Source organism: Lagenorhynchus albirostris, chromosome X (genome assembly GCF_949774975.1).
Source record: "Lagenorhynchus albirostris chromosome X, mLagAlb1.1, whole genome shotgun sequence".
Lineage (NCBI taxonomy): Eukaryota > Metazoa > Chordata > Mammalia > Artiodactyla > Delphinidae > Lagenorhynchus > Lagenorhynchus albirostris.
In genome coordinates this window covers 111,668,324-111,694,862 of record NC_083116.1, presented here as the reverse complement: position 1 = coordinate 111,694,862, position 26,539 = coordinate 111,668,324, and the positions used below count along the sequence as shown (strand labels likewise).

At 45.7% G+C, this 26,539-nt stretch overlaps 1 pseudogene; it reads right to left on the bottom strand.

Annotated features, from left to right (window-relative positions):
* Nucleotides 1-146: 146 nt before the first annotated feature.
* Nucleotides 147-25,790, bottom strand: LOC132513210 (tubulin epsilon and delta complex protein 2-like; annotated as a pseudogene).
* Nucleotides 25,791-26,539: the final 749 nt, after the last annotated feature.

Below are 26,539 nucleotides of genomic sequence, written 5' to 3'. Positions count from 1 at the left end.
CCAGTGAAAATCCCCTCAATGCCCATTCATTTAATGCCTCCTAGGGAAGCGTGGCTCTCCCTAACAGTCAGGCTAGGGGGCTGAGGCAGCCTGCCTTTGCTGCATGGTCCTGGGGGACTGGGGGTGGGCCTGGCCATGGGAAGGGCTCAGTCAGCAGGCTTATCTTCTCGTAGGAGGGTGAGGAAGCGCCCCAGCGGCTCCTGCTTGCTCACCAGGGGGAGGAGTTCGGCCATCAGGACCTTTTCCAGGTGGATCTGCTGGTGCAGCATGGCCCCCCCGCAGCCCGAGGGCCGCCGGGGTCTGCAGCTCCTGGGTACTGTGCACCGCTCCCGCAGCCTGCGGAGACGCTGCCCTGCGATGGCCTACAGCCCCTCCGGGGTGAGCAGGCAGCGCTACTCCTGTATCCAGTCCTTGGGCTCTGCCGTGAGCTCTTCCCCATTCGAAGTCTTAGCAGCAAGCAGGCCTCCTGCAGGTGCTGCAACTCTCCCTCCACCTCCGCGGCGCTGAGCCTAGAGCCGGGCCAACTTGAAGTTGTCTGCATTTTCTGCAGGAACTGGGTTTTGGCGGTGGTAGCAGCATCCGCAGAATCACTGGTCTGTGCAGAGCTGAGCTGGGCCCACAGGCTGGGATGCACACGTGCGCAGCCCGCAAACCAGAGAGCAACGTGGTGACCCCAGCCAGCTGGGCTGGGCCACGAGAAGTAGGCAAGGGCCAGGGTAGCGGCCCCAGCCTGCGCTGTCGGCTCTGCTGAATGTCAGGAGGGGCCTTTGGGGGTCCTGGGGAACTGAGGGGACACTGTCCGTGAAAAGGGTGACAGAGCTGACCCACTCTGGGAAATGCTAGGAGAGAATTCAAGGGAAAAAGGGGAGAGGAGCCAGCAGTGACTGGTAGCCAAGATGTCTGGTGAGAGCTCTGGGTGCTGGCTCTGTACCAGGCCCAGCACAAGCACCCGAAAGGCACTACCTTGTTTAAGCCCTACAGCACCTCTAGAAGCTGCTACTATTATTGTCATCTCCACAAGGAAGACAGATGGGGACTTGGAGACACGGAGTGCCTTGTTCAAGGTCTCACAGCTTGAGACAGGCTGAGCTGGGGGCCTCCGAGGCCGCTGGCTGAGTGTGAGGTGACCACAGCCGTCTTAGGGAGGCTGACTCCTAACGCGGAGAGTGTGTCGCCACCCAGCAGAGAAAGCCAAGGGACCCGTGGGAGAAGTCTTGCCATCGGGAAGCCTCAGCCTCCCGGCTCGGCTCTCCACGCTCCCCTGGTCTCACCTCCCCCTCCTCTTCCCCCTCCCCCAGCCTCGAGGCTTCCGGGAAGCCGCTTTCCTGAAGGCCTCGGGCAGCTGCATCCTGTCGGAGAAGCCGGTGCCCAGGACAGCTCTGTGTCGCTCGGGGGACTCCAGGCCCCACTCCCTACTCAGAGCCCAGTGAGGGATGAGGCTCACCCACCCCTCAGGCAGGGCTTCCAGGGTGACCCCAGGAGCCAGCCCAGTTCAGGTCCCACCTGGCAGGGAGGAGAGAAAGCAGAGCCCAGGCCTTCGAGAGCTCATGTGGAACCCCGGGGCTGGGTGGATAAGTGGATAGGGCACAGGACAGGCCCCAGTGCATCAGACGTGGCACCTTCACAGCCAGCTGTTCCACTCTGCCGGCTTCCGGGCTTGGGCCTCATGGGGTGGCATCCTGGGGCTCCCCTGGCCCACATCCAGCTCAATGCCCTGCCCTCCCTGTCACCCCAAACCCAGACTCCTGCTGCTGCCAGGATCTGATCAGATAGAGACAGTAGTTCCTCCAGTGAGGGTCTGGGAAACGCACCCCTTATCCTCGAGTGTAAGAGCTTCTGGGGCCTGAGGCACAGCCAACGGGACTATGTGTTGGTCCCTGCGGCCTGGTTCAGGCTTGGTGGCTCCGGCCCCTTCCCCACACAGGCCTGATGCCCCACTGACAGAAGCCTGCTCTCAGGGAGGTCCTTGGCAGGCCCCCTGGTTTGGTGGATGCCCCTGGGGGCTCTTGTCTCTGATGCACGGCTGTCAGCCCTGCGTGAGGCGCTGAGGGGGCAGAGGCTCTGGTGGCAGGGGAAGCGGCCGTGGACGCAGACTTCAGGCTGGGGGCCTTGCCCTTGTCGCCTTCTCCAGCCTTTGAGATGCCTTTTCGCACCCGTACAGCCTTCTGCAGTGCCTGGGTCAGAAGCTCCGGCTCCTTGAGGTCCTGCGGGCTGGGTGTGCTTGCTGCAGATGGGGCCTCTTCGTTCGTTTCTGGCCCTGGGCTGGGCTCCGGAGCCGGGGCCTCGGCTGGTTCCCAGGCACTCAGCAGCCGCCGGGAGCCTCGCAGGCTCCGCTCCAGCTGCCGCTGTCACTCGGTGCAGGAGTCCAGGGCGTCATGCAGCTTGGCCACCAGCCTGGAAGGGACGCACCCGAGGCTCAGCAGCCTCGGACTGCGCCGCCTCCCGCCCCCTCCAGGGCGCGGAATCCACCGGTGCGAGCAGCCGGCAGGGTCCAGTGGTTAAGACTCTGAGCTTCCTCTGCAGGGGACACGGGTTCGATCCCTGGTCGGGGAACTAAGATCCCACATGCTGCACAGTGTGGCCAAAAATTAAAAAAAAAAAGACATTTTTGGACGTCATGGATATTATCGCTAAGCTCCTTTCACTAATTTGTCACGGAGACAATAAGGTTCCGATCTCTCCCCTACTTCGACCTGACTGGCACCTTGGGCCACCCCTCTGCCTTCAGTGTCATCTCTAATATCCCTGGAGAATTGATCTTGAGCCTAATAACAAACTCCCATTTATTGAGCGCTGTGCTAAGTGCTGCGTGTGCGCCGTCTCATTTAGTCCTTACATCCACACAAGGAAGCAGATACTTTCATTAGTTTCATTTTATGGATGGGGACACCGGGACCAAAGGGGTTCAGAGCCTTGCCCAAGGGAGTGAAAAATTTGACCTGCCATTCAAGTAGAGCACTGGCCCTTAAACTCTGCCTCTCCATCTTTATGGGAAATTCTAGCTTTCATACTCTACTGTCCTCTGATTCAACCTTGATACCTCAGTGGGAAACGAGTGCCCTGTTGCTCCTGTAAGCCCTATAATCGCCCACTGAACCGCACTCTTTCTGGTTTTGGCCTAGCGTGATGTAATGACACTTGGCTCTTTGATAGGGAAGAGGTGAGGATGAACGAGGTGATGATTGGTAAGTGTTTTGAGGCTGTCGAAGAAAAGCTTGGTGTCGTAGGCTTCCACATGGGGAAAGAATTATTTTTAATGGGAGTGAGAAACTGATGAGAATTCAGCAGCGAGAGCCATGTTGTTTTTAGGGGATGGTCTCCGAAACCAAGAGCTGTCATTTTGCTTAATGATTTCAAACCTGAATAAGCAGTATAACAAGTGAGCCTCAAACTCAGTCATTCAACCAAAAGGCAAACAATTTTGTAACCAGGAGATAGGGGAGCTTTACAGCCTTTAAACAATATAATCTGAGAGCACCCCCGCCATCTTACCAACTGGCAACACGGAATACGTGGGTTTTAATCATTACACTGTGATAGCTGAACAGCCAGCTGGTAGGAAGCTTAACTCTGCTTTATTCCCAGGGGAAAAAATAAGTTTAGCATCATGTGGTGTGTTTATTTTATTTATGTTTTCAAATCGACTGCAAAGTATTTTTCAAATGCTATAAACATAGCAGTCAATTAACACCCTCTTTTTTTAAATTTTCTTTTTTATTTTATTTTTTTGAATTTTATTTTATTTGTATACAGCAGGTTCTTTTTTTTTTTTTGCGGTATGCGGGCCTTTCACTGTTGTGGCCTCTCCAGTTGCAGAGCACAGTCATCCAGACGCGCAGGCTCAGCGGCCATGGCTCACAGGCCCAGCCGCTCCGCGGCATATGGGATCTTCCCAGACCAGGGCACGAACCCGCGTCCCCTGCGTCAGCAGGCGGAATCCCAACCACTGCGCCACCAGGGAAGCCCAGCAGGTTCTTATTAGTTATCGATTTTATACAATTAGTGTATACATGTCAATCCCAATCTCCCTGTTCATCCCACCCCCGCACCCCCACCCCCGCCACTTTCCCCCGTTGGAGGCCATACGTTTGTTCTCTCCATCTGTGTCTCTATTTCTGCCCTGCATACCGGTTCATCTGTACCATTTTTCTAGGTTCCACATAGAACCTAGCTATTCCTGGCTATTGTAAATAGTGCTGCAATGAACATTGGGATGCATGTGTCTTTTTGAATTATGGTTTTCTCTGGGTATATGCCCAGTAGTGGGATTGCTGGGTCATATGGTAATTCTATTTTAAGTTTTTTAAGGAACCTCCATACTGTTCTCCATAGTGGCTGTATCAATGTACATTCCCACCAACAGTGCAAGAGGGTTCCCTGTTCTCCACATCCTCTCCAGCATTTGTTGTTTGTAGATTTTCTGATGACGCCCGTTCTAACTGGTGTGAGGTGATACCTCATTATAGTTTTGATTTGCATTTCTCTAATAATTAGTGATGTTGAGCATCTTTTCATGTGTTTGTTGGCAATCTGTATATCTTCTTTGGAGAAATGTCTGTTTAGGTCTTCTGCCCATTTTTGGATTGGGCTGTTTGTTTTTTTGATATTGAGCTGCATGAGCTGTTTATATATTTTGGAGATTAATCCTTGTCCGTTGGTTCGTTTGCAAATATTTTCTCCCATTCTGAGGGTTGTCTTTTTGTCTTGTTTGTAGTTTCCTTTGCTTTGCAAAAGCTTTTAAGTTTCATTAGGTCCCATTTGTTTATTTTTGTTTTTGGGGTTTTTTTACATCTTTGTTGGAGTATAATTGCTTTACAGTGGTGTGTTAGTTTCTGCTTTATAACAAAGTGACTCAGTTATACATATACATATGTTCCCACGTCTCTTCCGTCTTGCGTCTCCCTCCCTCCCACCCTCCCTATCCCACCCCTCCAGGTGGTCACAAAGCACCGAGCTGATCTCCCTGTGCTATGCGGCTGCTTCCCACTAGCTATCTATTTTATGTTTGGTAGTGTATATATGTCCAGGCCACTCTCTCGCTTTGTCACCGCTTACCCTTCCCCCTCCCCATTTCCTCAAGTCCATTTTCTAGTAGGTCTGTGTCTTTATTCCTGTCTTAACACCTAGGTTCTTCATGACATTTTTCCCCTTAAATTCCATATATATGTGTTAGCATACGGTATTTGTCTTTCTCTTTCTGACTTACTTCACTCTGTATGACAGAATCTAGGTCCATCCACCTCATTACAAATAGCTCAATTTCGTTTCTTTTTATGGCTGAGTAATATTCCATTGTATATATTTGCCACATCTTCTTTATCCATTCATCCGATGATGGACACTTAGGTTGTTTCCATCTCCAGGCTATTGTAAATGGAGTTGCAATGAACATTTTGGTACATGACTCTTTTTGAATTATGGTTTTCTCAGGGTATATGCCCAGTAGTGGGATTGCTGGGTCATATGGTAGTTCTATTTGTAGTTTTTTAAGGAACCTCCATACTGTTCTCCGTAGTGGCTGTAGTAATTCGCATTCCCACCAGCAGTGCAAGAGTGTTCCCTTTTCTCCACACCCTCTCCAGCATTTATTGTTTCTAGATTTTTTGAAGTTGGCCATTCTGAGTGGTGTGAGATGATATCTCATTGTAGTTTTGATTTGCATTTCTCTAATGATTAATGATGTTGAGCATCCTTTCATGTGTTTGTTGGCAATCTGTATATCTTCTTTGGAGAAATGTCTACTTAGGTCTTCTGCCCATTTTTGGATTGGGTGTTTGTTTTTTTGTTATTGAGCTGCATGAGCTGCTTGTAAATTTTGGAGATTAATCCTTTGTCAGTTGCTTCATTTGCAAATATTTTCTCCCATTCTGAGGGTTGTCTTTTGGTCTTGTTTATGGTTTCCTTTGCTGTGCAAAAGCTTTTAAGTTTCATTAGGTCCCATTTGTTTATTTTTGCTTTTATTTCCATCTCTCTAGGAAGTGGGTCAAAAGGATCTTGCTGTGATTTATGTCTTAGAGTGTCCTACCTATGTTTTCCTCTAAGAGTTTGATAGTTTCTGGCCTTACATTTAGGTCTTTAATCCATTTTTAGCTTATTTTTGTGTATGGTGTTAGGGAGTGTTCTAATCTCATACTTTTACATGTACCTGTCCAGTTTTCCCAGCACCACTTTTTGAAGAGGCTGCCTTTTCTCCATTGTATACTCTTGTCTCCTTTATCAAAGATAAGGTGACCATATGTGCGTGGGTTTATCCCTGGGCTTTCTATCCTGTTCCATTGACCTATATTTCTGTTTTTGTGCCAGTTCCATACTGTCTTGATTACTGTAGCTTTGTAGTATAGTCTGAAGTCAGGGAGTCTGATTCCTCCAGCTCCATTTTTTTCCCTGAAGACTGCTTTGGCTATTCGGGGTCTTTTGTGTCTCCATGCAAATTTTAAGATTTTTTGTTCTAGTTCTGTAAAAAATGCCGTTGGTAATTTGATAGGGATTGCATTGAATCTGTAGATTGCTTTGGGTAGTATAGTCATTTTCACAAGATTGATTCTTCCAATCCAAGAACATGGTATATCTCTCCATCTGTGTCATTTTTGATTTCTTTCATCAGTGTCTTATACTCTTCTGCTTACAGGTCTTTTGTCCCCCTAGGTAGGTTTATTCCTAGGTATTTTATTCTTTTTCTTGCAATGGTGAATGGGATTGTTTCCTTAATTGCTCTTTCTGATCTTTCGTTGTTAGTGTATAGGAATGCAAGAGATTTCTGTGCATTAATTTTGTATCCTGCAGCTTTACCAAATTCACTGATTAGCTCTAGTAGTTTTCTGGTAGCATCTTTAGGATTCTCTTTGTATAGTATCATGTCATCTGCAAACAGTGACAGTTTTAGTTCTTCTTTTCCAATTTGTATTCCTTTTATTTCTTTTTCTTCTCTGATTGCTGTGGGTAGGACTACCAAAACTATGTTGAATAGTAGTGGCGAGAGTGGACATCCTTGTCTTGTTCCTGATCTTAGAGGAAATGCTCTCAGTTTTTCACCATTGAGAATGATGTTTGCTGTGGGTTTGTCGTATATGGCCTTTATTATGTTGAGGTAGTTTCCCTTATGCCCACTTTCTGGAGAGTTTTTATCACAAATGGGTGCTGAATTTTGTCAGAAGCTTTTTCTGCATCTATTGACATGATCATATGGTTTTTATCCTTCAGTTTGTTAATATGGTGTATCACATTGATTGATTTGCGTATATTGAAGAATCCTTGAATCCCTGGGATAAATCCCACTTGATCGTGGTGTATGATCCTTTTAATGTGTTGTTGGATTCTGTTTGCTAGTATTTTGTTGAGGATTTTTGCGTCTATGTTCATGAGTGATATTGGTCTGTAATTTTCTTTTTTGTGTGGTATCTTTGTTGGGTTTTGGTATCAGGCTGATGGTGGCCTCATAGAATGAGTTTGGGAGTGTTCCTTCCTCTGCAGTTTTTTGGAAGAGTTTGAGAAGGATGGGTGTTAGCTCCTCTCTAAATGTTTGGTAGAATTCACCTGTGAAGCCATCTGGTCCTGGACTTTTTGTTTGTTGGCAGATTTTTAATCACAGTTTCAATTTCCTTACTTGTGATTGGTCTGTTCATATTTTCTGTTTCTTCCTGGTTCAGTCTTGGAAGGTTATACCTTTCTAAGAATTTGTCCGTTTCCTCCAGGTTGTCCATTTTATTGGCATAGAGTTGCTTGTAGTCGTCTCTTAGGATGCTTTGTATTTCTGCAGTGTCTGTTGTAACTTCTCCTTTTTCATTTCTAATTTTATTGATTTGAGTCCTCTCTTTTTCTTTTTGAGTCTGGCTAAAGGTTTATCAATGTTGTTTATCTTCTCAAAGAACCAGCTTTTAGTTTTATTGATCTTTGCTATTGTTTTCTTTGTTTCTGTTGCATTTATTTCTGCTCTGATCTTTATGATTTCTTTCCTTTTGCTAACTTTGGGTTTTGTTTGTTCTTCTTTCTCTAGTTCCTTTAGGTGTAAGGTTAGATTGTTTATTTGAGATTTTTCTTGTTTCTTGAGGTAGGCTTGTATTGCTAGAAACTTCCCTCTTAGAACTGCTTTTGCTGCATCCGATAAGTTTTGGATTATCGTGTTTTCGTTGTCATTTGTCTCTAGGTATTTTTTGATTTCCTCTTTGATTTCTTCAGTGATCTCTTGGTTATTTAGTAACATATTGTTTAGCCTCCATGTGTTCGTGTTTTTTATATTATTTTCCCTATAATTGATTTCCAATCTCATAGCGTTGTGGTTGGAAGAGATGCTTGATATAATTTCAATTTTCTTAAATTTACCGAGACTTGATTTGTGACCCAAAATGTGATCTATCCTGGAGAATGTTCCATGCACACTTGAGAAGAAAGTGTAATCTGCAGTTTTTGGATGGAATAGCCTATAAATATCAATTAAATCTATCTGGTCTGTTGTGTCATTTAAAGCTTCTGTTTCCTTATTTATTTTCATTTTGGATGATCTGTCCATTGGTGTAAGTGAGGTGTTAAAGTCTCCCACTATTATTGTGTTACTGTCGATTTCCTCTTTTATAGCTGTTAGCAGTTGCCTTATGTATTGAGGCCCTCCTCTGTTGGATGTATATATAATTGTTGTATCTTCTTGGATTGATCCCTCAATCGTTATGTAGTGTCCTTTATTGTCTCTTGTAACATTCTTTATTTTAAAGTCTATTTTATCTGATATGAGTATTGCTACTCCAGATTTCTTTTGATTTCCATTTGCATCGAATATCTTTTTCCATCCTCTCATTTTCGGTTTGTATGTGTCCCTAGGTCTGAAGTGGGTCTCTTGTAGACAGCATATGTACGGGTCTTGTTTTTGTATCCATTCAGCGAGGCTGTGTCTTTTTGTTGGAGCATTTAATCCATTTGTGTTTAAGGTAATTATCAATATGTATGTTCCTGTTACCATTTTCTTAATTGTTATGCGTTTGTTTTTGTAGGTCCTTTTCTCTCTTGTGTTTCTCATTTAGAGAAGTTCCTTTAGCATTTGTTGTAGAGCTGGTTTGGTGGTGCTGAATTTTCTTAGCTTTTGCTTGTCTGTAAAGCTTTTGATTTCTCCGTTGAATCTGAATGAGATCCTTGCCGGGTAGAGTAGTCTTGGTTGTAGGTTCTTCCCTTTCATCACTTTATATTTATTTACCAAAAGATTAACCATGTTTGATTTTTTTTTTGGTCTGAAAAGTAACTGCCTTATTTTTTTTAACATCTTTATTGGGGTATAATTGCTTTACAATGGTGTGTTAGTTTCTGCTTTATAACAAAGTGAATCTGTCATACATATACATATGTTCCCATATCTCTTCCCTCTTGCATCTCCCTCCCTCCCACCCTCCCTATCCCACCCCTCTAGGTGGTCACAAAGCACCGGGCTGATCTCCCTGTGCTATGCTGCTGCTTCCCACTAGCTGTCTATTTTACGGTTGGTAGTGTATATATGTCCATGCCACTCTCTCACTTTGTCACATGGTGCCACTCCCTTCTGGCTTGTAGAGTTTCTGCTGAAAAATCGGCTGTTAACCTTATTGGAGTTCCCTTGTATGTTATTTGTTGTTTTTCCCTTGTTGCTTTCAGTAATTTTTCTTTGTGTTTAATTTTTGCCAATTTGATTACTGTGTGTCTCGGCATGTTTCTCCTTGGGTTTATTCTGTATGGGACTCTCTGCGCTTCTTGGAGTTGGGTGGCTGTATTCTTTCCCATGTTAGGGAAGTTTTCGACTATAATCTCTTCAAATATTGTCTGAGGTCCTTTCTCTCTCTCTTCTCCTTCTGGGACCCCTATAATGCAAATGTTGTTGAATTTAGTATTGTCCCAGAGGTCTCTTAGGCTGTCTTCATTTCTTTTCATTCTTTTTTCTTTATTCTGTTCTGTGGCAGTGAATTCCACCATTCTGTCTTCCAGGGCATTTATCCGTTCTTCTGCCTCAGTTATTCTGCTGTTGATTCCTTCTTTTGTATTTTTATTTCAGTTATTGTATTGTTCATCTGTTTGTTTGTTCTTTAATTCTTCTAGGTGTTTGTTCTTTCATTCTTCCAGGTCTTTGTTAAACAGTTCTGGCATCTTCTTGATCTTTGCCTCCATTGTTTTTCTGAGGTCCTGGATCATCTTTACTATCGTTACTCTGAATTCTTTTTCTGGAAGGTTGCCTATCTCCACTTCATTTAGTTGTTTTTCTGGGGTTTTATCTTGTTCCTTCATCTGGTACAAAGTCCTCTGCCTTTTCATCTTGTCTGTCTTTCTGTGAATGTGGTTTTCCTTCCACAGGCTGCAGAACTGTAGTTCTTCTTTCTTCTGCTGTCTGCCCTCTGGTGGATGAGGCTATCTAAGAGGCTTGTGCAGGCTTCCTGATGGGAGGGACTGGTGGTGGGTAGAGCTGGGGGCTGCTCTGGTGGGCAGAGCTCAGTAAAACTTTAATCCTCTTGTCTGCTGATGGGTGGGGCTGGGTTCCCTCCCTGTTGGTTGTTTTCCCTGAGGCGACCCAGCACTGGAGCTCGCCTGGCTCTTTGGTGGGGCTAATGGCAGACGCTGGGAGAGCTCACGCCAAGGAGTACTTCCCAGAACTTCTGCTGCCAGTCTCCTTGTCCCCACGGTGACCCACAACCACCCCTTGCCTCTGCAGGAGACCCTCCAACACTAGCAGGTAGGTCTGGTTCAGTCTCCAATGGGGTCACTGCTCCTTCCCCTGGGTCCCAGTGTGCACACTACTTTGTGTGTGCCCTCCAAGAGTGGAGTCTCTGTTTCCCCCAGTCCTGTCGAAGTCCTGCAATCAAATCCCACTAGCCTTCAAAGTCTGATTCTCTAGGAATTCTCCCTGCTGTTGCTGGCCCCCCAGGTTGGGAAGCCTGACGTGGGGCTCAGAACCTTCACTCCAGTGGGTGGACTTCTGTGGTATAAGTGTTCTCCAGTTTGTGAGTCACCCACCCAGCAGTTATGGGATTTGATTTTATTGTGATTGCGCCCCTCCTACCGTCTCACTGCGGCTTCTCCTTTGTCTTTGGATGTGGGGTATCTTTTTTGGTGAGTTCCAGTGTCTTCCTCTTGATGACTGTTCAGCAGTTAGTTGTGCTTCCAGTGCTCTTGCAAAAGGGAGTGAGCACACGTCCTTCTACTCTGCCATCTTGAGCCAATCCTAAATAACGCCCTCTCTTAAAAACGATATGTAAGCTCCTTGGAAGATACAAACAGGGCTTATTGAAGGGAAGTTAAGTATGGGGACCTGGCTTTCAGCTCTTCTCATGCTCAGAGGAGCCAACAACACATGCTTTGGGCTAGACCCTACGTCTACTAACACCAATGCCATTCCTCACTGGGGCATTCATTGCTTCAGACATTTTATCCACCCCTCAGGCCCCAATTTCCATTAGATCTCACCTGCTTTTTCTCTCAAGGCACCTTGAACTTTCCCTTATAAACTTATCCATAATTTTTCTTCATTACTTGTTAATGCGTGCCTCTCCCACCATACTGTAAATTCCATGTGTGTGTACCCAGTACCAAATGCAGACTCTGTTACGTGGTGAGTGCTCAATAAATATTTGTGGATCTGTGTGTTCCTGTGGAGAATGGGGAGGAATGGGTGAGAATCTAAAAAACAATTTTAATAGGATTGAAAATCTTTCATCTTTCCGATCTCTTCATAAAAACGTATGTTGCCCAGCTAGATTGTGATTTTAGAAATTTGTGCTGCAGGAGTCGGTGAGGGATGTCTCAAGTTTGTCTTCATGTTACTGAACCAGAGTGGGTCCACTTGCCCATGTGCAGTAAAGCCAATCTACTGACACTGGGCTGTGGTGAATACAGTGCAGTGTTTATTGCAGGGTGCCAAACAAGGAGTCCAGGTAGCAAGTGCTTAAAAGACCCAAGCTCCCTGAAGGCTTTCAGGGAAATGTTTATAAAGACAGGGTGAGGGAGGGGGGTTGTCAGGTATGTGATCAGCTTGTGGACACTCCTCTAATTGGTTGGTGGTGAGGTAATCGGGAGTCAACGTCATCAACCTTCTGGTTCCAACCGGTCTGTGCTTGTGGGCAGCATATAGTTAACTTCTTCCACCCGGTGTGAGTTTCAGTATCTGCAAAACAGCTCAAAGGACGTGACTCAGAATATTATCTATAGCCCTTGAGGAATTAAAGGTCCTTGACTTTTTTTACTGGCTAAACTGTTATTTTTTTGTCTTACTTGTATTTTTTCCCTTACTTTCTGCATTTTCTCACTTCTCTGATTAAATTTATTCTTTGACAAAAGTTTTTCTACAGGCAAAAGGTAGGAGGAGAACATGGGGGGAATTCTGGGAAGGCCCCATAGGGTCCTGTTTGGTTACATTCAGTCCTCTGATGCCATTTAGTTCATGCCCAAGATATATGCATATGTATACAATGCAGTGACCAAGAAAGGGGGATTTACAGTCAGAAAGATCTCAGTTCAAATCCTCCCACTATTTGCTGGTCATGTGATTTTAGGTTATCATGGCAGCCATGAAAGGGTGCCACTCTGACCTCCTGCTTCAGGAGCATAACTGAGGGCCCAGCTCCTGCCCCTCCGGATTCACTGCTGCATTTGCACCTAGGCTGTGTTTCCCATGGGCTGCTCCCAGCCAGTGAGTAAGCGCAGTCAGAGTTCTAGTGCAGGCCATCCCAGGGACATGCGGGACTCCTCCAACGGGCCACCTTGGCTGCAGGACTCCTCGTTGGCCTGGCTGAGACTTTCCTAGAGGTCCTTCTATGTCTCCTCCACAGGGTCCAGACTGGCATCGCCACCTGAAGGCGCGCTCTGCCTTCTCCTGCCCCTTCCTCTGAGCCTTTGCCCGGCACTTCCCCCCATACGGTTCTTGCACTTTTTTTTTAACATCTTTATTGGAGTATAATTGCTTTACAATTGTGTGTTAGTTTCTGCTTTATAACAAAGTGAATCAGCTATACATAATACATATATAGCCCCATATGGTTCTTGCACTTCTAATCCCATCTTGGCGTCTGCTTCTTGGAGGACCGAGTGAATTAACACAGCTAGTCACCTAACCTCTCTCTGGCTCCATTTCCTCATCCATTAATTCCCTTTAGGGTTGCAGTGAGGATCAATGTGAATAACCTCGGAAACGTGGCCGGCATCCTGCACATTCATCATTCATCAGATGAATCATCATTCATCATTCATTCAGAGCTATCATTCATTCCCAGCTTTTCGCCTTCACATCGCCCACTCCTGCTCCTTCCCACTGACTGTCTCTATTGCGGTATCTTGTAGCTCTTCCCTTCGGTTCCCAAGGTATCAACTAGCTCGATGCACCCCTCCCGCCCCCCACAATTCCCCTGTGTTAATATACTAACAAGAGCAGTGTTTTAACATGAGTCTTCTGTGGCATAACCTGTAGTCATTGTAATGATAGAACAGCTTAAACAAATCATGAAATGACGATGTATCTCTGGCTCCCTCCTAAGTCCCCTTTCTGCCTCTCTTTCTGTTCTGACTCCTTCAGTGCTGGGAGGAATAGACTTTAGCCGTCTCCTCTCTACTCCCAATAAAACCTGTTGTCACGGAGGACGAGCCAGTGAGGGTGCCTCGTGTCTCTTCTGTATTTAGCTGCCTATTCCTCCTGCCCATAGGATGGGCCCCCCTGCAGCTGAGGGTAGGAGTGATGGCTCTGGCTGCCTCTCCACACTGCTCTGGATCTTGCTTTAAGCACTTCACTCCCAAATGGCAGCCCCTCCTTTCTAGATGGGGCCTGAAGTCCTACTTGCACCAAAGTGGTGGCCGAATCGAGTCGCTCTTGCTTATCTCTGCTTCAGGCGCAGCACGTAGAAGGCTCTGCTTGGTAGACAGGATGGCCTTAGTGCCGGCAGCTGGTGGGCAAAGTGCACCCTCTCCTCTGCTGCTGGAGCCCCTCAGAATGTCTCCTTTGCCATCTAGACCTCTCTGGGCTGGCCCGTGGCCACTCATAAATGCCCTGATCCTCTAGGGCAGACGTGCATTCATTCAGCTGGACTTCTGAACTAGGGCTACACTGAGTGTCTTCGCTTAGTTCTTAGCTGAATTGAACTTTCTGAACCTTCTGGAATCTCCCCGAAAACACCCAGCCCTAACCCTTCCTTTCAGTATTTTCTGTTGCAGCGGTACATATTAGAGTTCTCGGCAATGTTTTACCAAAAACCGCCTTCCTCTGTAGAACCCAACAGCCCGGGAGCTCCTTTAAAATGGGCTGGGAGGAACGTGCGCTGCTTCTTGGCCTTTGGTAAGCCGCTATTTCCGAGGCCTTCAGGACTCCCACGCCTGGGCTCGTTGCCCCACCCAGAGTTCGACAAGTGAAAAGTTGAAAAACAAAGAATGATGAGACAGAGAGAGTAAACGCTGCTTATTGTAAAAAGTCAAACCGTAAACAAGCCTAGGGAGCAGACACTGTGGGTGCTCCGCCCGTATCTCTTGGCCTTCACCATTCCCGTGCATGCTTGTGGCTTCCTCCTCCAAGCCCCCGTGACTGTCATTCTGAGGGCTTCCTTGGGCTTGCCCAAGCACAGGCAGAATGGGGAGTAAATGCCCCGCGAGCGGCTCTGAACCATTGATGGCAGAAGCTGGTGTATAACTACTCTGTCTTCCTTCCCCCTAGGGTGGGATGTGTCTAACGCAGGTTCTACACCAATTTCCAGTTGCCTCAGTTGCCCACAGTGATGACATGCTTGCTAACACACCCCCACTTCCCTCCTAGTGCTTCGTGAGTCTCTCTCTCATTTCAACTACTCACATCCAATCCTCATCTCCAGGTCTGCTTCTAGAGGAACCCAACCTAGAACAGCCCATATACTCTACAATATTGTCTGAAAATAGCCCTTCACATTGCTTGCAGCAATGAACTCCCTTTTTTTTTTTGCCCGTATACCTTCCTTAGTATGCACCCCCATTATATTCATACTTGTTTATTTATAAATGATATCCTTTCATTAACCAGTATATTAAGTCATGGGCTATACCTTGGGCCAGTTTTATATCCATATTTTTAATAGGTACCTGGATAATTTTGAGTTCTCTGAACAACCTCTTTTCAGATCTGACTAGATGGTCATTGTTTTGACTTCAACCATGGTGGACAAAGAAGGTTCTAGAAAGTGGAGAAATGCATCATTTGTTGCATTGTGAGAAGGAGAACTCATTTTCAGGTTGTTTGATTCTTCTTGCCTTATTAATATTATTTCCAAGCAGGTTTTCCTTTGTGGGATTCTTCAAAGTCACCTGTTTATTTTATAAGGGCTGGTTTCATTATAACTGGAGACTAGAATCTGTAAACACACTTTACCTTATAAATGTTGCAAAATGCTGAAAGTAAATGACGAGGCTTATCATCCCTTCAATTCAGGAATTCCCACTCTGTCTTCAAAATCATTTGAGGATTCTTGTCTTGCGACTGTCTGACTTCCAGACAGCGGGAGGGTGGTGGCATGAATCCATATATTACCTACTAGTTGAGTTTATTTTCTTATTCTTTGGATCAAAAATAAATCTAGTCGAAGTTAGCGTCTTTCCCTCTCCTGCTGCAGTGGATCATCTTGGCCACCCCTTGAGATGTGCACCCCTCCTTTGGGCACCACAGGTTTGCTTGCATCTGTTCCGCAGTCCTCCGCCTGTTCTTCAAGAGCCTCCCTGCCCTGCACCCACCTCTCCAGGACACCCTGTTCCAGTCAGTCCAGCCTCTTCCCTCCTCTAGCCCTTTGTTTGTTCCCAGTTGTGACGTGGGCGCTCCCTCCCGCCCCAGTTCCATCCATGGTGTTTTCATCTTTCCTTTCCCATGGGCTTCCTCACTCTGCTCCAGACCCCGGAACATGTCTAGCCCTCACCACACTTTTTTTTTTTTAATGCACCACCTTCTTATTTGTCTGTAGCTGGGCTCTAACAGCTGCCCACAGGCTAGAGCCACTTGAGTGCAGAGAGGACAGAGAGCTAATTGGAGGTGACGCTTAATCTTATTAAGTGGCGCTGGATCCTGCATCCCATAACCAGCCCAGGGGCCCAAGGATCCTCTGGGCTCTGCTCTTCCGGCTCTCCCAGCGTCTGTCTCCTCTGGTAACTGGCTGGGGAGTGTAAATATTAATTGGTCTATGGCACGCAGATAGTAAGGAAGCCATAGAGAAATTACTCCAACTCCTAGCTGAGAGGATAGAACAGTGCCGGGCTCAGGGTGAATTAGGCTACGTTCCTCGTGGATTACAGCTTCTGTTCTGCCTTCCAGACTGAGTCAAACACATTCATAATAAGACTTTTTGTTTTAAGCCCACATTTATTTTTTGAAACTAGATCTCCGAAAGCATAGAACTAACCTACTTTTTTTTTTTACAGCTTTATTAAGATATATTTCGCATACCATATAATTCACCCACTTAACGTGTACAGTGGGCTTTAGTAAATTGACAGAATTGTGCAGGCAGTTCATGTGATGTTCAGTTTTACGTGTCAGCTGGGCTAGGCTACAGTCTCCAGTTATTCAATTAAACGCTAATCTAGGTGCTGTGTGAAGGTGTTTTGTAGATGTGATTAAAGTCCACAATCAGTGAACTTTAAGTAAGGGAGATTATTTTAGATAGTCTGGGTAACCCTGATTCAGTCAGGTGAAAGGCCGTAAGAGCAGACCTGGGGTTTCCCAGGAGAAGAAGGAATTCTGCCTACAGACTGCAGCTTTAGCTCGTGCCTGGGAATTCCAGCCTGCTCCTCCTGATGGCAGGCCCTATGGATTTCAGACTTGCCTAGCCAGCCTCACAATCGCATAAAGTAACTCTTCATGCAATTAGAGTCCTAAACACTGGACCACTAGGGAATTCCCGAAATCTCTTAATATATGTCTCTTATCATTTATATGTTTCTGGTTGAACCCTGATTGATACAAACTCACTTTGAAAATACAAGAACAAATTTCCATTTTCCGTAGGAGCCTGCTTTTCTTTTCTGGGATCTCTTGCAATCTTCTCCCCTTTTGCTCTGTGTTCTTAAGGGTGTTTCTATCTTCCCTCCTGCCCGCAGGGGCTAAGTCTTGGATTTAATCTTCATTGTATGTAGGTACGGTCAAAGAAATTTTCACCACCACAACAGTTTGTTTGGACTCTATTTGAAATCTTTCCTCTTACCATTTCCACTAGAAGGTAAATTTCATGGGGAAGGGGGAAGGATCTTAGTCTGCTCTGCTTATTAAGATAGCTCAAGAGCCCAGAACTGTGCCTGACACATAGTAGATGCTCAGTAAACATTTGTTGAATGAATGAATGCCCACAATGGCGTGTAAACTTGAAAAAAGGAGAGGTTTTTCTTTTACATCCTCCATAAAAGCCTAACAGTGTAGAAGCATCGAGGTACTTGTGGTAAATTACAAAAATGGCCACAAATCCTTCCCTTCTCCTAAAAGCTGGAGTCTATTTCTCCATCTCTCAAATCTAGGCCTGGCTATGTGAATTGCTTTGGTCAATAGGACATGAACAAATGTGATATAAGCAGAGACTTGAAAAGCGCTTAGGTATTAGGGCTTGGAATTGGAACTCTGACACGACCATGAGCTAGCCTGCTATTGGGTGACAGGCTACAAAGAGAACCAAGGCATCCCATCTGACAGTGTACCAACCACCAGACATGAGAGTGAGCCCATTCTAGATCATTCAACCAGCTGCCAAACTATAAGCTGAACACAGACACGTGAGCCAGTCCAGATCAGAAGGACTGCCCAACTGACCCATTGGCTAGTGAGCCAAATAAAATGTTTGTGGTTTTAAACTGCTAAATTGAGGTCATTTTTTACACAGTAATAGATAAACGATACAGGACTCAATAAATTCCCAGGTTCAGATAAAGATACGTCATCCCAGTACGCAAATATTGTGTGCCTGCTATATGCCAGGCTCTGTGCTTGGCACCAAGAATAAGAAGATTAAAAGATGTGGATCCTGAAAGCCTCCTTAAACATGACACCAAAAAACAAGTGACTAAAGAAAAAAATGGATAAATTGGATTTCATAAAAATCTAAAACTTTTGGGCTTTAAAGGGCACCATCAAGAAAGTGAAAAGACAACCCACAGAATGGGTGAAAATAATTACAAATTATGTGTCTGATCAGGGACTTGATTCCAGAATATATAAAAAACTACCATTCAATAATAAAAAGTTAACCCAATTTAAAAATGGGCAAGGGATCTGATTAGACATTTCTCCATAGAATATATACAAATGGTAATAAACATATGAAAAGATGCTCAACATCATTAGTTATTAGAGAAAAGGCAAATCAAAACCACAATGAGGTATCACCTTACATCTGCTAGGATGGCTATAGTAAAAAAAACACACAATAAATAGCAAGTGTTGGCGAGGATATGGAGAAATTGCTGGAGGAAATGTAAATGTTAAACACAGAGTTACCATATGACCTAGTCTGGATCGTACTCTGACACCAGTCAACCAATTCTCCAATTCTCCGGACACCAATTGGATGTCCAACAATTCAATTTAATTCTGACACTAACTACCTGGAGTTAGTGACAGATTCCACAGATTTAAGGGTTCAGTCCCACCAGACTGCCCCCGATGCCAGTGCAATGTCCTGGGCCACCCGTACTTCTGGCTGTAAATTGTAGGTTCCCACGACCCCCTCCTTAAGTTCAATAGTTTGCCAGAATGGCTCACAGACTTCAGGGAAATACTTTACTTACATTTATGGCTTTATTATGAAGGATACAACTCAGGAATAGCCAGATGGAAGAGATACACAGGGCAAGGTATGGAGAAGGGAGGGAGCATAGAGCTTCCATGCCTTCTCCAGCCACACCACCGTCCCAGCAAGTCCATGTGTTCACCAGCCTGGAAACTCTCTGAATCTCATTGTTCAAGAGTTTTTTATAGAGTTCCATCTCCAGCACCACCTCGCTTTCCCAGAGGGGTTGGTGGGTGGGGCTGAGAGTTCTAACCCTCTGATCACTTGGTCTTTCTGGTGATTGGCCGTATCCTATAGCTATCTGAGGGGGGGGCGGGTCCCACCCTAAGTCACCTCATTAGCATACACTCAGGTGTGATTGAAAGGGGCTGGTTGTGCATAGCAAAACCCCCCACAAATCCTATCACTCAGGAAATTCCAAGGGTTTTAGGAGCTCTGCCAGGAACTGTGGGCAAAGACTAAATATATTTTTGTATTATATCACACCCAGAAATTCCACTCCTAGATATATACCCAAGAGAAACTAAAAGATGCATCCACACATAAACTTCTATGTGAATGTTTACAGCAGCGTTATTCATAATAGCCCCAAAGTAGAAACAACCCAAATGTCCACCATTTGAAGAATGGATAAGCAAAATATATATTCATAAAGGGGGATATTATTTAGCAGTAAAAGGAATGAATTTCTGATAAATGCTATAACATGGATGACCCTTGAAAACACTACACTAATGGAAAGACGCCAGACGCACAAAAAACATACATCGTATGATTGTATTTCGATGAAATGTCCAGAATAGGCAACTGTATGGAGACAGAAGGTAGATGACTGGTTGCCAAGGGCTGCGGGGGTTGGCAGGAGTGGAGACTGACTGCAAATGGCTACGGGGCGATAAAAATGTTCTAAAATCAGTTTGTGGTAGTAGTTGTACAACTCTTTGAATATACTAAAAGACATTAACTTGTACACTTCAGATGGATGAATTGTATGGTGTGTGAATTATATCTCAATAAAGCTCTTCTCACAAAGTTGAGCAAGTTGGCCAAAGGCGAACAATTATTAGTAGATAAGCTGGGTTGGGACTTGAGTCCAGGTCCTATCTGCACACTGTCTTTCTTTCTGTTTGTATCTCAGTTATGCCTAACATTTATTTATCTCAAGACCAGTGTGCATAGAAAAATGCATACTAATATCTAACACATGTATAACAATGTTTTATAATTCATCTTCTTTTTTTAACTTTAAAATAGACTGCGAGCACTTTTCCATGTCATGACGTAGTCTTCTACCACATAAAATTTAATAGCTACGTAGTATCCCGTTGTATGGCTGAACCTTAATTTGTCCAACCAGGTCCCTATGATTTGAATGGTTTCTAATATGGGGCTATTATCAAACTCAGTGCTATAAAGAGGCTGGTGGGCTTTCTATTTTTGATAGCGTCTATGACCTTTTTTCACTGACCAGTGTAGGGTTTCTCTCCTTGTAAAACTTTTTACTAAAGCATGATGTACATATATAAAAGTGTCCATATCGTAAGTGTAGAAGTAGCCATGTTTCAGAAACAGCACCCCTGTGTAGCCAGCATCCAGTTGAAGAAACAGAGCATGACCAGCACTTCAGAAGCCCCCTCCTACCCTCCGTATCTTTTCTTCTTCTTCAGTTGAATATCAGGTGGCAGTACATCAAATTGGCAAATCCAACACCCCCCTTTGGAGCAGAGCCAGTGAAGACGTCACAGATTACTGCTTAACGTGCACTTGTGTCTCTCTATTCTGTTTGTGCCTTGGCTGTCCCGCTTTCAATGCTCTGATGTCTAGTAACCTTAATCGTCACCTGAGCATCGCCTCGACCTTGAGTTTCCACGTTTCGGGTAGCTTCAGGCGCTGAGTGGGCAGCTGGCGAGTTAAGCTGGCATGGGTGAGTGGCATGACCAGGCATGTCGTGCCACCTTCCCCGGCCCACACGCCTGACAGCGTGTATAAGGAGGGCCTAAGCCCTGGTTGTGAGCGAGGGCCAGACGTTCTGTACTAGTGGATCTCGAACTTGGCTGCATGTTGGAATCCCTGGAGGGCTTTAAAATATAATGATGCCTGGGACCCACCCCCAGAGATTCTGATTTAATTGTCTTGGAGTATGGCCTGGACACGGAGATTTTTTTTTTAATACCCCGATGATTCCAAAAGGCAGCCAAGGCTGGGAACCCATGCTCTCCACTCGGATTCTCTTTGGCTTTTGTGGGTGTACTGCTTGGTGTCAACATTAGCTGAAGATTAAACGCCAGACCTCATTGACTCCATAATATTTTTGTAATTCACTGCAGCTGTTTTTGGCTTTCTTTAGAGGGTTTGTGCAATACTATTTTGACAAACATCGCACTCTCTTAGATTGAACTGACATTCTCTGAGATGGCTGTGGGTATACCAGGTCATTTAGCCTGAATGGGAATTAAGATGTCTTAAAACAATAATGAGTTACCAGAGTCACTCCTTAAGCATATTTATGAGTTTTCCTGTCTCTCCTGCTGCTGATGGGCCTTGGTGTAATAGTGTGCTCACCGGAAGAAACGATGGTTTCAGATGCGTAAATTACACAAGGGAGATTTGCAAAGCCATCATGCTTGATCCATCTAAATTGTTCCCTGTTTCCTGCAGAGGATACCAGCCTTTAGAAGGGCACTCTGCAGGCAGGGGGGACTTTCCCAAGCAGAGGCCCAGAGGGCATACCTGAAAGATGGTTAAAGAAAGTTTCTTTTATAAGTTACCTTCAAGAGGGAAAAGGAAATACCTGGTTTATGATCCAAAACCAATGGGCTGAGCAAATATCAGACAAAGGGAGGAGAAAGGAGTCTGAGCAAAGCGAGAAGGGAGATGAGTCTGGAGTAAGGTGGTGCTTCCAGGGTGTCCCCAGTAGAGGGAACAATCAGCTAGCTTACCTGGTGGGGTTGTTGGCAGGTGTAAGCAGAGCTACCCAGGTACTGAGACACAGGGAACACGAGCAAGTGTCATCCGTGTTAGACAGAAAGGGTAATAAACAGTGAAGGCAAGAGTGCAGATATGGAAACGCCTCCTGATTCCCAGGGAAATGTCATGCTCTCCTCAATTTCACCCTCCTAAATGTTTGCACGAGAATGCTGATGCATGGGCTGGAGTGCCTAGGAACCCCATCCTTTCTCAAGGAGCGCTCGGTGGACCCTGGCCAGAAGGTCAGCTCCAACAGAGCTCACAGCTGATGATACGCTCTCCCACATGATTTCGAAGCAGTGGTGGGTTCTGTCTTGTATTTATACAACCAACGGAAAGAATCTATTTTGGAGAAAACAGGCAAAGAAGGGAGCTGAGGATAGTAATTTTGTACCCTGCTCTGTAATTTAGTCTGGTGTTCTCTGCTGAAGGAGAAAATAGTGCCTGTGTTAACAGACAGGAGAGGATGAGAGAAAGGTGGAGCAAGGAATTTGGACCCTGGTCCTGGAATTTTCAATGTGTTAGGAAGAGAGGAAATACTTTTAACTTTTTTCCCCCATTTTAAACATCATAGGAAGACATTGCTTATTTGTGGAGGAGATAGATGTACAGATTCAGCTATAGATGGATGGATAGATAGATAAATATGGCAGGGTGGGCAGTGTAACAACAGATAGATGAGAGGAAGTGAGGGTATTGGCCAAGAGCATAGATTCTGAAGACAGACTGCTGCCTGTGACAGTCACAGCTGTCACTAATAAGTGACCTTGGGCAGGTTATACAACCTCTCCGTGCCCCAGCGTCCTCATCTGTAAAATGAGATAGTAAGAGTACATACCTCATGGAGCCTGGCACAAAGTAAGCCAATCAAATTTCACTTTAATTTTATTATTATCAGGATATTACGAGAGAACTGATGAGGACTATCTACCCCAGCCTGAGGAAGTCAGAGAGAATCACCTCCCCGATTAGGGGAGGTGGTAGCCTGGGCTGAGTCTCAGATGATGAAAATGAATTGGCAAGACAGGACGGAGACAGAATTCTCAATCTAGGCAGAGGAGTGGGGTCTGCGGGTGAGAAACATGTTTGTAAGGAAGGTTGTTAAGTGATTCGTATTTTTTGAATCATAATTCCCTCCATGTTTGAAAAATAGGTGAACGCATGTGTGGAAGTCACAATGTGGTTTTTGGGTTTTTTTTTTTCTTTGCCTTCCAGTCCACAGGATGACTGCAGTGTAAGGAGGTTCGGAAACATCTTGTAATGTCTCCTAGTCTCCTCCCCAGGGTCTGTAGTCTACAGTTTGGAAATCATTGCTGGAGTCTGCTGTATCCTGGACTCAGGTCCTGCTTTCCTTCGACAGTGCTATCCACATGGAGAGCCATTGAAGGTTTTCAAGTGGAGGAACCGTGGGGAAAATGATTACTCATCATCCATTTCAACGTCCTTTCAATGTGCCTTTACATGTAGCAGAGTCTACAAATCTAAAACTACATTTCCCAGACTCCCTGGCAGCTGAGTAATTTCAGTTCCACCAGCCAGATGCGGTCACATGAGACAAATTCAGACCTCTTCCAAGAGGCATGGTGGGAAGCTTATGTTTTGCGGGTGCATCTTACAACAGGTCTGGTGTGCCTCTGAAGCCAGTGGTTCCAGCAGTGGCTTCCTGAATCCCCACATCACATCTGAGGTCGGGACCCTGGGGCCAGCTGCTGCGAGGGCAGCTTGCCAGTTTGCTTACACAACACTTTCCTGAAGGTGGTGGTTTGCTGTCAGGAGAACCAAGTTAGCACACGTCTGGGTTCTGCTGTATCCTGGACCCAGGCCATGCTTGCTTTCCACCTCTCTCCAGTGCAGCGTCAACCCCACTTCCCCTGTCTCCTTCCCCCTGCCCATGGCCCTTCCTTAGAGTCCCCTGGTCTCTACCACAGCTTTGGGAAGGGAATCTGCACTGGCATCTCGGTTACTTTCCTCCCAGGAGGCACCTGGGCTTCTTATGCAAATTTCTCTCCTCCCACTTATGCAGATTTGACCATTCCCCTGCCTTTAAGCTAGTTGTTTGTTTAACCTTAAAAAGAAAATAAAAAAGGACAATTGTCTCCCCAAATACGTTGCCACAAAGTGATGCCACTTGGGGCGGAAAGAGTGATATAGTCTTGCGGGGAGATGCTGATACAGCAGGCCAAATGATCAGGTAAATAAACTAACTGAAATGGACAGGCAGGAACTTCCAGGTAATTTATAAAGAAAGCAAGTTGTGGCCAGAGTAAGGAGCTGTCCTCTGAAGCAGAAGGAATAATCTTTCAGGATCTGGAACTTAAAGGGAAGTGAGATAGAGTAAACGATAGCTCTGACCTGGGGTGGGGTGGGAGAGTTTCCAGTCTCCACAGTGTCCCCACGTGAACTGTAGGGGTCTACTCTGCCCTCAGAGGCCTGGCCGAGGGCCCCAAGAGGGGGCTGAAATCCAGGCCAAGCCCCCCTCGCCAAACTGCGGTCCCCAGCATGGGGCTGTGTGCTCCCAGAGGAAGGAATGGGCCCCTTTTAAAATCCACATTATGGTAGTTCTATTTGTAGTTTTTTAAGGAACCTCCATACTGTTCTCAATAGTGGCTGTATCAACTTACATTCCCACCAACAGTGCAAGAGTCTTCCCTTTTCTCCACACCCTCTCCAGCATTTATTGTTTCTAGACTTTTTGATGATGGCCATTCTGACTGGTGTGAGATGATACCTGATTTTAGTTTTGATTTGCATTTCTCTAATGATTAATGATGTTGAGCATCCTTTCATGTGTTTGTTGGCAATCTGTATATCTTCTTTGGAGAAATGTCTATTTAGGTCTTCTGCCCATTTTTGGATTGGGTGTTCGTTTTTTTGTTATTGAGCTGCATGAGCTGCTTGTAAATTTTGGAGATTAATCCTTTGTCAGTTGCTTAAAAAACTACAAGTAGAACTACCATACAACCCAGCAATCCCACTCCTGGGCATATACCCTGAGAAAACCATAATTCAAAAAGAGTCATGTACCAAAATGTTCATTGCAGCTCTGTTTACAATAGCCAGGACATGGAAGCAGCTTAAGTGTCCATCAACAGATGAATGGATAAAGAAGATGTGGCACATATATACAACGGACTATTACTCAGCCATAAAAAGAAACGAAATTGAGTTATTTGTAATGAGGTGGATGGACCTAGAGTCTGTCATACAGAGTGAAGTAAGTCAGAAAGAGGAAAACCAATACCGTATGGTAACGCATATATATGGAATCTAAGAAAAAAAATGTCATGAAGAACCTAGGGGTAAGACGGGAATAAAGACACAGACCTACTAGAGAATGGACTTGAGGATATGGGGAGGGGAAGGGTAAGCTGGGACGAAGAGAGTGGCATGGACATATATACACTACCAAACGTCAACTAGATAGCTAGTGGGAAGCAGCCGCATAGCACAGGGAGATCAGCTTGGTACTTTGTGATCACCTAGAGGGGTGGGATAGGGAGGGTGGGAGGGAGGGAGATGCAAGAGGGAAGAGATATGGGAACATATGTATCTGTATAACTGATTCACTTTGTTATAAAGCAGAAACGAACACACCATCGTAAAGCAATTATACTCCAATAAAGACGTTAAAAAAAAAAAAAAAGAAAATCCACATTAATGGGTCATAGGGGCCGTCCTAGTTCCCAGTGATGGGACAGAGAGAGAGGCCCAGACACGCCCGTGTCAAAGCCTCCTGACAGCTGGAAGGGTACTCCCTCCCCAAGCCTCCAAAGCATGGCGGGCGGCTGGATGTGCAGAGCTGTGTGCCCAGCCCTCTCCCAGCTCTGCCTGAGACAGCAGTTTGCCCTTTGATTACATAACCACACGGAAAGGGCGAGGTGGCATTGACTTTGTTATTGTTTCGTCTGCCAAGTGTTTTCAAGCCATAAACTGCGCGTTAGGAACTCTGCGATCCTTCCTGGGACTTTGAAAACTGCTTACAAAGAGTGTTTCCTGTGGTGAGAGGGTGCAGAGGAGAAAAAGAGGAGGGGACGCAGTCCTCTTGGAATGCAAACTGCCACTTTCTAGAGTGACTAACCGCGTTTGGCCTTTCCTTCCTCACCTGGGGAACATGTTCGACAAGTATAAAACTGGAGCAGGGTGTTTGCAGACATGCTTTGAAGGTGCCAGGCCTTCTGCTGTAATAGCACTGCAGACCGTGCTTTCTACTGCCCGGAGCCACGTCCACCCAAAACCACAACAGGTCTGACCAGAGTGAGCCGCTTGGGCACGGAGGCCCTCAGCCTGCTGTTAAGTGGGCGGCAGCTCCGGGAGGGCGGGCGGGGCAGGCAGAGAAGGACGTGTCAGTAGCAGCCCTGGGGCAGGAAAAACGAAAATGCACACGAGAGAATATCAGAAAGTCAGCTTTTAAGGAGTTTCAACCGTAAATGTAAGCCATTCAAACCACTTTTTAAAAAGCACCAAAGGGAACAAACACGCCGGGAGGAGCTGGTTTACTCCATCTGTAGCAGATGCTGTGCTTCTGCACTGCCAGCCCTCTGCATTTTCACACACACCGGCCCGAGTTCCAATGGGCAGCAACGGCTGCTCTGCCCTGAGACGTAATCTGGATACCACCGCGGCCCCCAAAGTGCCCTCGCTTCTCAGGCAGGGTGACTCAGGTGCGTGTGTTCTCACTGGTCACCCCGTGTCCCCCAACAGGATGAGGTTCCAGCGGCCCACAGTGGCAGCTAGCTTGATAACATCCTTTTAAGTGGCTTCCTTCCCTCCCCTGCCTGTTCTAGCTTCCCCAGTGCCCTAGCGAAGTGCCCAGAAATCTCCTCCCAAATCAACCACTTGCACTGGAATCCTGGTATATATAT